The 9852-nt window shown below is 43.7% G+C and overlaps 1 long non-coding RNA gene across 1 annotated transcript; it reads left to right on the top strand.

The window, feature by feature from the left end:
* Positions 1-947: 947 nt before the first annotated feature.
* Positions 948-9590, top strand: LOC132761945 (uncharacterized). The gene is made up of 2 exons (XR_009630029.2): positions 948-1363; positions 9154-9590. It is a non-coding gene; the product is annotated as an uncharacterized lncRNA (long non-coding RNA).
* Positions 9591-9852: the final 262 nt, after the last annotated feature.

Here is a 9852-nt window from a genome sequence, read left to right on the forward strand (position 1 = left end):
GAGGATCTTCTCACAGTGACACCAGAGGCACTCCAAGTGGCCAGCTACTGATCAAAGGACAATTAATAGAATACCAAGTTTTTTAACTTACTTTGTGTTTTGAAATACATTACTACTGTACCCTCAGTCTGCTTCTGACACGATACATAAATATAAACTTCCAGCCTACATCAACAGCAAGTCTCAGCTTGAAACAAGGAGGGCATATATAACCGCCATTTGTTTCCTCCTCCTCTTCCTCTTCTTCTTCCTCACCCCGTGGCTCTTGCCTGTCAACGTGTGGCATGTCCATCTCCTTCGCAGTGCATCTGTACAGCTATTAAATTGGATAATCCCTCTGGCCTTTGATACATTTCTGGACATGATTATTTCATTACTTGCAGTATATCAGTGGGATCATAATAAAAAAAGGACTTCTGACAACCTGCCAAGAGTTTTGTGGCCTTGTAAACACAAAAGTGCTCCAATAAAATTTTATTAAGTGTTAAAAAGTCATAAAAAGTGAAATAACATAAACTACAAAATTTACTGTCCTCAGCAAATGCTGAAAATATCGTCCACAGTAAAATTAAATTAGCATGTAATAGAGAGAAAGAGAGAGAGAGAGAGAGAGAGAGAGAGAGAAGCAGTGTGGAGTGAGCATTCAAAGATACTAGGCAGAGAGAGAGAGAGAGAAAAAAACAATCACATTCCACTCATGTGCATCAATAGGATTTCACTTATTGAAAGCTTTTCCTTTTGAAAAAAAAAGATATTATTAGGAAGAGTATTTTTGGTTTAACTCTGCAGGTTAAAAACCAGGGTTTTAAGGTCACTCGTGTTCCTGAATCTGTCGATACTTCTTTCCTGAGCAATAATATATTGCAGGCAGTAAGAAGTTATGGGTAGGGAAGAGAGAAGGCAATGCCTCATTTGTCCACTAGGGTGCGCTGTGTGACAAAGAATCTACCTGGGATTGGGAGGGGAATCCTTGCTCCACCAAAAACAATCCTATATATATATTTAAAACCATGTTGTCACTCCCCTCCCCCTCCAAAGGAATTGTATTTACTTCTTTCATTTCGTACCAACCGGAGGAAAGGGGGGGGGGGGGGGGCACACAAGACAATCGCTTCTTCACGCCAAGGCGCTCCAGAGAGGCACGATCTCCCCGGAATGGCTTGGCGCTGGGACAACTTGAACTCCCAATGCCAAGGCGAGGAGGCGCCTCCCTGCACTCTCACCCCGGTGGGTCTTGTCTTTACGGGGTTTGGGGGGCAAACAGCCCCGGATCGGGCCTTCCCTGCCACTCCTCCGTGGCCCCCAGCCAGGACAGCCCCGTCCCCAGGGAGGTCGGCACGCCTTCGGACTTGCTTTGGAGCCGGTAAGCATGTGGACGCTGTGAGGTTGCATGTATCCCTTCCTCTCTCTCCCTCACTCTCCCTCTCTCTTCTCGTTTGTGTCTTTCCTGTGCCAAAAGGAAAGCGGATTTATTGGACACCACAGGGAGGAAGGCAGGGGGAGAAAGAAAGGTAGGTAGGTAGGTAGGTAGGAAGGAAGGAAGGAAGGAAGGAAGGAAGGAAGAGGAAGGAAGGAGAGGAAGGAAGGAATGGAAGGAAGGAAGGAAGGAAGGAAGGAAGGAAGGAAGGAAGGAAGGAAGGAAGGAGAGGAAGTAGGGGAGGGAAGGAAGGAAGGATAGAAGAAGAAGTAGGGGAGGGAAGGAAGGATGGAAGAGGAAGAGGAAGTGAAGGAAGGAGGGGAAGTAAGGAAAAGAAGGAAGGAGGGAAGGGTGGAGGAGGAGGAAGAAAGGAAGTGAAGGAGGGAAGGATGGAGGGGAAGGAAGGAAGGAAGGGAGGAAGGGAGGGAGGGAGAGAGAGAGAGAGAAATGTGGCAGCACCTTGGGTTTTATTTTCGCACTTCTTCCGATATAATACAAAATGATAACGACCAGGGCCTAAAACCCTTCAGGGCACCAGATCCTGCCTGATTTGGGAGATAAGTAGGGTCACCTTTAGTTAGAACTTGGATAGGAGACCTCCAACAGGTACTGTAGGGGATATTTCAAAGGAAGGATGGGCCAAATCATTTCTGAGTTCTCCTTGGCGATTCATGGGGGGTTGTTTGAAGTCCACAGGCAACTAGAAGACACACACATCCATGTTCATTAGGCATGGATTGTGCAGTTACCTAATTTAGGGAGACTGGATTGTTCCTGTCCTTCAAAGGATCCCTTGGACGGAAGGAGAGTGATTTCTTTCGGAGGAGTTTGGGGCTGTATTTTTTGCATGGCAGAAGGGGTTGGGCTGGAGGTCCACTTCCAACACTTGGAGCCTAGGATTCTCTGAGTTAGTCATAGTAGACCAGGCATAGGCAAACTTTCTAACTTGGGAGCAGCATGCTAGCACTCCCTGCTAGGAGGAAGCAAAGAGAGAAGGAAGGAAGGACAAAAGGGAGGAAAGGAAGGAAGGATGTAAAAGTGGAAGGGAAGGATGAAGGGAGAAAGAGGAAGAGATGGAAGGAGGAAGGAAAGAGGGAAGAAAGGGGGGGAAGGGAAAGATGGAAGGAGAAAGAGGGAAGGAGGGAGGAAAGGGGGAAGAAAGGGGGGAAGGGAAAGATGGAAGGAGAAAGAGGGAAGGAGGGGGGAAAGGGGAAAAGAAGAAAAGACAAGAAGGCAGGAAGGAAAGAATGAAGGATGAAAAGGTGGAAGGGAAGGATGGCGGGAGAAAGAGGAAGAGATGGAAGGAAAGAAAGAAGAAAGGGGGGAAGGGAAAGATGGAAGGAGAAAGAGGGAAGGAGGGAGGAAAGGGGGAAAGAAGGAAAGACAAGAAGGAAAGAAGGAAGAAAAGGTGGAAGGGAAGGATGGCGGGAGAAAGAGGAAGAGAGGAAGGAAGAAAAGAAGGAAGGAAGGAGAGGAAGGAAGTGAAAGAAGGTAAAGAGGGAAGAAAGGGGGAAGGGGAAGATGGAAGGAGAATGAGGGAAGGAGGGAGGAAAGGGGGAAAGAATGGAAGAAAAAAAGGAATGGAATGATGAAAAGGTTGAAGGGAAGGATGGAGGGAGAAAGAGGAAGAGATGGAAGGAGAAAGGAAAGAGAGGAAGGGAAAGATGGAAGGAGAAAGAGGGAAGGAGGGAGGAAAAGGGGAAAGAAGGAAACCAACAGGGAAGGAAGGGAAGGAGAAAGAGATGATGCTCAGCAGAAATGCCTCGTATGCATGTCTACTCGGAAGTTAACCCCGTGTGGATCCTCAGTTTATTCTCTGGATTTCTTTGCGCAACTTCGCGCCCTCCAACGATCAAGTTGTTGCTGGGACAGTTTTGTTTTGGGGGTTTTTTGGGGGGGGGGGGAATAGAGTTGCGCTCCCTGTCATCCACGGCGGGGGTCAAACACAGTGCCCCGTCCTGCCTTTTTCTACACGTGTTGTGTGTATGTGTGTGGTATGGAAGAGCATCTTGACATGTCTCCCCGCGCTTTCCCGCTCCTCCTGAAGGAAGCAGCTGAAAACAGGGGTGCATTTGAGGAGAGGGGGGGAACGAGGACTGTGCCACCCTCAAACCTGGATCCCCGCATGCAGTCTACTTCACTTTTAAGAGACGAATGCCGGAGGAGGAGGAGAAGGATATTTTTCTACTACACCATATAACACATTTGGGGGGTGGGGGAGGAATCTGTTCCTGGTTGGAAAGTGTGATTTCCAATTCCATTGTGCCACATTTACTTTGAAAGTCGTTATTCTACTCCAGAAACTTTGTTTTTGTGACTACCACAAACTGAATTGAATTGGTTGAGACTCCCTGAGATACTCATTGAAGTGGTTCTCAACCTGGGGTCCCCAGATGTTTTTGGCCTACAACTCCCGGAAATCCCAGTCAGTTTACCAGCTGTTTCTGGGAGTTGAAGGCCCAAAACATCTGGGGACCCCAGGTTTATGTCTCACAAAAACAAAAGTTTGTGAAGTTTAATCAACTTTTTCCATGTTTCTAGGATAAAACCAATCAGGAAATGATGTTTACAACCCAGGAACAAAAATCGAGTTGCATAATGACTGTAGAGGGTGATACTGAAAAGTGTAACACCCCCCCCCCCCCCCGTGCCCCTCTTCCAGTCCCTTCCTTCTTTCCCCATTTCTCCCAGGGCCCTTCCACACAGCCATACAATCCAGAATACCCTGGCAGAAAATCCCACAAGATCTGCTTTGAACTGGGTTATCTGAGTCCACACTCAGATAAATTGGGATTTTCTGCCTTGATATTCTGGGATATAGGGCTGTGTGGAAGGGCCCTGAGGCTCAATAAAATCCCCCATTATCTTCTTTGAACTGGGATAAATGGCAGTGTGGACTCAAAGAACCCAGTTCAAAGCATATCTTGGGGGATTTTCTGCCTTGATATTCTGTGATATAGGGTTGTGTGGAAGGGCCCTGAGGCCCTTTCCACACAGCTGAATAAAACCCCCCATTATCTGCTTTGAACATATATGGAGGTGTGGACTCAGATAGCCCAGTTCAAATCAGATCTTCATTGTGCTATAAATGTGCTATAAATGTTTGCATGCTATGGGCTTCTGCATGCTATGCATTTTATGTTTTACCTGTTTTAGGGCCCTTCCACACAGCCCTGTAGCCCAGAATATTAAGGCAGAAAATCCTACAATATTTGCTTTGAACTGGGATATCTGAGTCCACACTCAGATAATGTGGGATTTTCTGTCTCGATATTCTGGGATATATGGCTGTGTGGAAGGGTCCCCAAACTGTCTTGAATCCCAAATTGGGGAAATGGTGGGAAATGACAAAAGAAGAGAAGGAGAAGGGTGAGAGTTCAGGATCAAATGTATGTCGGGATGTTAGCTATTGTTTGTGTGTTTGTTAATATTTGTAGCCTTACATTCGGTGTTTTTGTGTGGTTGAATATGTCTATGTCCACCTGGAGTTTTCTCTCCAGAATAGTCTTGTGAGGAGGTAGTAAATGATAGCTGGTCACCAAGTAAGGTCCCTTCCACACAGCCCTCTATCCCAGAATATCAAGGCAGAAAATCCCACAATATCTGCTTTGAACTGGGTTATCTCAGGGCCCTTCCACACAGCCCTATATCTCAGAATATCAAGGCAGAACATCCCACAAGGTCTGCTTTGGACTGGGTTATCTGAGTCCACACTCAGATAATGTGGGATTTTTTGCCTTGATATTCTGGGATATAGGGCTGTGTGGAAGGGCCCTAAATTTTAGAAATTGGGAGAGTGAAGGGGAAGGCCACTGGGCAGAGGGCATGAGTCCCACAGCCAGGCAAAGGAAACACCGGGAGCGATGGAGGAAAACGGGGGGAAGGGGGGACCGGCGGTGGGGTTTCCTCCCGGGACATCCTCCGATTGTGTCCCACGCGGGAGGCGGAGGAGGGGAACCCCATCGGGATGGAGGGCGACCAAGCGAAGGGAGGGAAGCCTTGGCAAACAGGAACCCCCTTTCTCCCTACGAGGCTGTGCCTCAGGCAGGATTTCCCTTCGGCGGGGCGGGCGCGGCTTTGCTCTTCCCTGCTCCGCGTTGGTGCCAGCTCCCATTTTCCCCAGGAAAAGAAGCGTCCCTTTCTGCTTTGTCCACTTCGGGCCACCCAGCCCATGGGCTTCACGGCTCTTTCAGCCCCCTTCCACACAGCTGAATTAAATCCCACAAGAACTGGGATAAATGGCAGTGTGGACTTAGAGAACCCAGTTCCAAGCAGATCTTGTGGGATTTTCTGCCTTGATATTCTGGGATATAGGGGCTGTGTGGAAGGGTCCTGAGAGACACAGAAGACCCACAGGGTTGGGTTGGTTTTTCGTTTTGCCAGTTCCTTCCTCTGAGAGTGTGCCTACATAAACCTAGGCTTCATTGGAGGCCTTCCCTCCAAGTTATTCATCCAAGAGGACTCTGCTTAGGGGTCCTTCCACACAGCTGAATAAAATCCCACATATTCTGCTTTGAACTCGAATATATGGTAGCGTGGACTCAGATAGCCCAGTTCAAAGCTGATATTATGGGATTTTCTGCCTTGATATTCTGGGTTATAGGACCATGTGGAAGGGATCTTGCTTCCATGGTCAAATAGAATCAATCTGATGCCTTTAGGGAATGTGCAAATATTGGAAAGGGTGCTCTAATTCTATGCAATGTAAGGGCAGGCTGGATCTACACTGCCCTATATCCCAGGATCTGGTCCCAAATTATCTTCTTATCCCAGATTATCTGGTAGTGTAAACTCAGAGCCTTTCACTCAGCCATATAACCCAAAATATCAAGGCAGAAAATCCCACATTATCTGCTTTGAACTGGGTTATATGGCAGTGGACTCAGATAACCCAGTTCACAGTAGATATCTTGTGATATTCTCAGTTATATGGCTGCATGGAAGTGCTCTCAGGCCCCTTCTACAGTGCCATATAAAATCCAAATTATGTGCTTTGAGCTAGATCAGGGGTCCTCAAACTAAGGCCCAGAGGCCAGATACAGCCCTCCAAGGTCATTTACCCGGCCTTCGCTCAGGGTCAACCTAAGTCTGAAATGACTTGGAAGCACACAACAACAACAACAATCCTATCTCATCAGCCAAAAGCAGGCCCATACTAATAAGTTTTATATTTGTTGAAATTGTTCTTCATTTTAATTATTGTATTGTTTTTAAGTGTTTTTTTGCACTACAAATAAGATATGTGCAGTGAGCATAGGAATTCATTAATTTTTTTTTCTATTTATAATCTGGCCCTCCAACAGTTTGAGAGACTGTGAGCTGGCCCTCTGTTTCAAAAGTGTGAGGACCCCTGAGCTAGATTATCTGGCAGCATGGACTCATATAATCCAGTTCAAAGCAGATAATGTGGATTATCTACTTTGATAATCAGGATTATATCGCAGTGTGGAAAGTTCAATGCTCTGGGATCTGATCCTCGAATGTAGGGCAGTGTAGATTCAGCTGAAATTGAGAAATGAGTGTGTGTGCCAGTGGATTTATGGTGACCCCATGTATTTCCTAGGGCTTTTTAAAAGGCAAGTTATACTCAGGAGGTAGTTCTGCCAGTTCCTTCCTCTGAAATATTGCCTACAGCATCTGTTAATGGTCTCCCATAGACACTGAAAATAAAAGCCACTTGGTCTTCAAGGTGCTGACACATTTTTCTTTTCTTTTCCTCCCAACCTTCCTCTCTTTCTGTGGCATCCCACAAATCCGCTTTCCCTTTTGCACAAAAAGATGTGGTTTTTTCTTCTTCTGGTGGCATTCAAGGCCAATGGAGAGCCCAACACTGGGCCTATTCACCTGAGGACTTGGTCCTAGAAGGCCTTTGCAGGCAGATTTTACATACACAGTACTTGACACACAGACACACACAACTCCTATCTGAAGGCTCACTAAAGGCAAGGCCAAAAGTCAGGTGTCAAGAGCCTCATTACTTTCCATGAAACCATTAAGAAGTTTGACTTTACTGAGTGCTAGTTTTATTCCAGAAGGCAGCGAGGCTTAATTGTATATACTTGTGTTCACTTTACAACCTATAATACACAATAATGCCCAAATGCATTTACTTTTGTATCCCAATTGAGATGCATGCCTTCACTCCACACTTAGGCTCCTTCTACAGATTATCTGCTTTGTATTGCATTATGTGGCAGTGTAGACTAATATAATCCAGTTCAAATCAGATCATCTGGATTTTATATGACAGTGCAGAAGGAGCCTAAACAACTAATTATACATGCACAGGGCTTTCCAAAATATGTCTCCTGTCCTCAAGATAAGATTTCAAGGCTTGAACAAACTTCCTTAGGATGGTGTGTATGTCACTGAATTAAATAGAATTGACTTTATTCAGAAAATTGGATTGTTTCTTATTTAGAATTTGAACACCCACTATATTTTCATGAGATCTCTGCTTGACAGCTCAAAGTTGTTGAAAGTTGTTGCTGCCTATTCCTTAGTGTGACTATTTTCTGTTCTTTTTTTCTCCAATGGATATAAAGTTGACATGCTCGTTTCTAGCCAGTTACATCATCAACTTTTAAACGGAGCCAGGACTAAATATGGTTAAAACCTTGAGAAAACTTGGATAGTAGTATAAAATTCGACACTCACAATCCTTATTGCCTTAAGTTTAACATGACAATGAGTTGTTGCCACATACTTAACAGGCAATATCCACTACAGAAATCCACTAGTACTCCAGATCCTAAACTTCGAAGGGAAATCCCATTCAGATTGTCCATATTTATTGGCTTTGGTTTTATTTTTTAAGAACTATTTTAACACACATTTTAGGTGATTTTGCACTGTGGGTTACAACTGAATATAATATCCAATCTCAGAGTGTGTCATGGATATTCATATTGTTATTTTCATATCATAGTGCTTAGGCCACAAACTGCTAAGTGGCTTGCTAAGGCCCCTTCTATATTGCCATATAAAATCTGGATTATCTACTTTGAACTGGATTATCTGGCAGTGTGGACTCATATAATCCAATTCAAAGCAGATAATGTGGATTATCTGATTTGATAATCTGGATTATATGGCAATGTAGAATGGGCCATAAGCTTCCTTATTTTGGACTTGACTTACTTTGTGTAAGCTAAGGGTAAAAGCTGTTTTGGGAATGCTATGTGATATCCAACATAAGTAATTCTTTAAAATTGGTTATTGCTAATGCCTGTCCAAAAGAACATTGTTTAATGTCACTTGTATGACAGATATACTTATTTCAACTACATTTAATTTTTAAGTTGTCTGCGTCATCTGTATTTTGGGGTGGGAATAAAATTTGCTGTAAGTCTGAAAATCAAGTTTTCTGACCTCAGCAAGGTCAAAACATACCAAAATCAAATGTTTTTGCTGACATTGAAAAAAATATGGGGGTGACCTTGTAAATTGATAGAGTGAGGTGAGAGATCAGAAAGATGTATGTCTGCACTGCTGCTTGTTTGGAGTAGTTTTATTTCATAGAATACGAAAGATTACAAATTCCTCTAGGATCAATGTTTCTGTTTCGCGTAAATCTAGCTAAGGCCAGCATTGCAAAGTGCAGATCTACTGCAGCCTGAAGAGAAGAAAATGGTGCTTGTATAGGAAGCAATAGTACCAGAGCTTTGCTTGAGTTATCTTCTTGACTCTTTTCATACTTACCTCCACTGTTCTTTGTGTATTTGTTTGTTTTGCAGGACCCCTTTTGATATCAGATTCCAGCCTTTTGACTTTGGAAGAACCTTTTCAGGGTACACCAAATATTCCTTCAATGACTTTAAATCTTCATATCTTTTCAAACGAGGCATGGTTAGCTGTTTAATAAGAACACGTTAATTGAACTACAGACTTAAAAGAAATGCAGACTTATTTCAGTTGTTTTCCACGCTACTTTCCTCCGGATAAATTATAAAAGAAGAGTCTGATATGCGGTGATTTTATTTTATTAGCCACAACTCATAAACATGTATGCTTCTGATTTGCTGTCACAGTGCATTGGTTAAGGGTAAGCAGACATATTGATTAGATTCAGTTTCTCCATTTTCCAATGCTAAATAAATTCTGATTTCTTTCTGGATCTTATGTGGCCTGTAATGGTTCTTAAGCAAATATAATAAAAGGTTGACTATTTCAAGATTCCTTTAGGATCTTTTCAAAAGTTGCCACAAAATTAATATACTTGTATATTGCGTATGCTTTTTTCTATAATGTATGCAATTCTTCCAGAATTTTACAAATAATAAAATGGAGTTTTATGCATTCAGTAATCCATGCATTTTTGTGCAAGCCTTCCCCTTCCCCCGATACCTTTTGGTACGTATACACTGTTTGGGAAAGTGTAACACAGATTTCTGATATCAAAGGACATGCGTATTTTGTTTATTTTGTTTCTTTAT

Source organism: Anolis sagrei, chromosome 1 (genome assembly GCF_037176765.1).
Source record: "Anolis sagrei isolate rAnoSag1 chromosome 1, rAnoSag1.mat, whole genome shotgun sequence".
In the NCBI taxonomy this organism is placed as follows: domain Eukaryota; kingdom Metazoa; phylum Chordata; class Lepidosauria; order Squamata; family Dactyloidae; genus Anolis; species Anolis sagrei.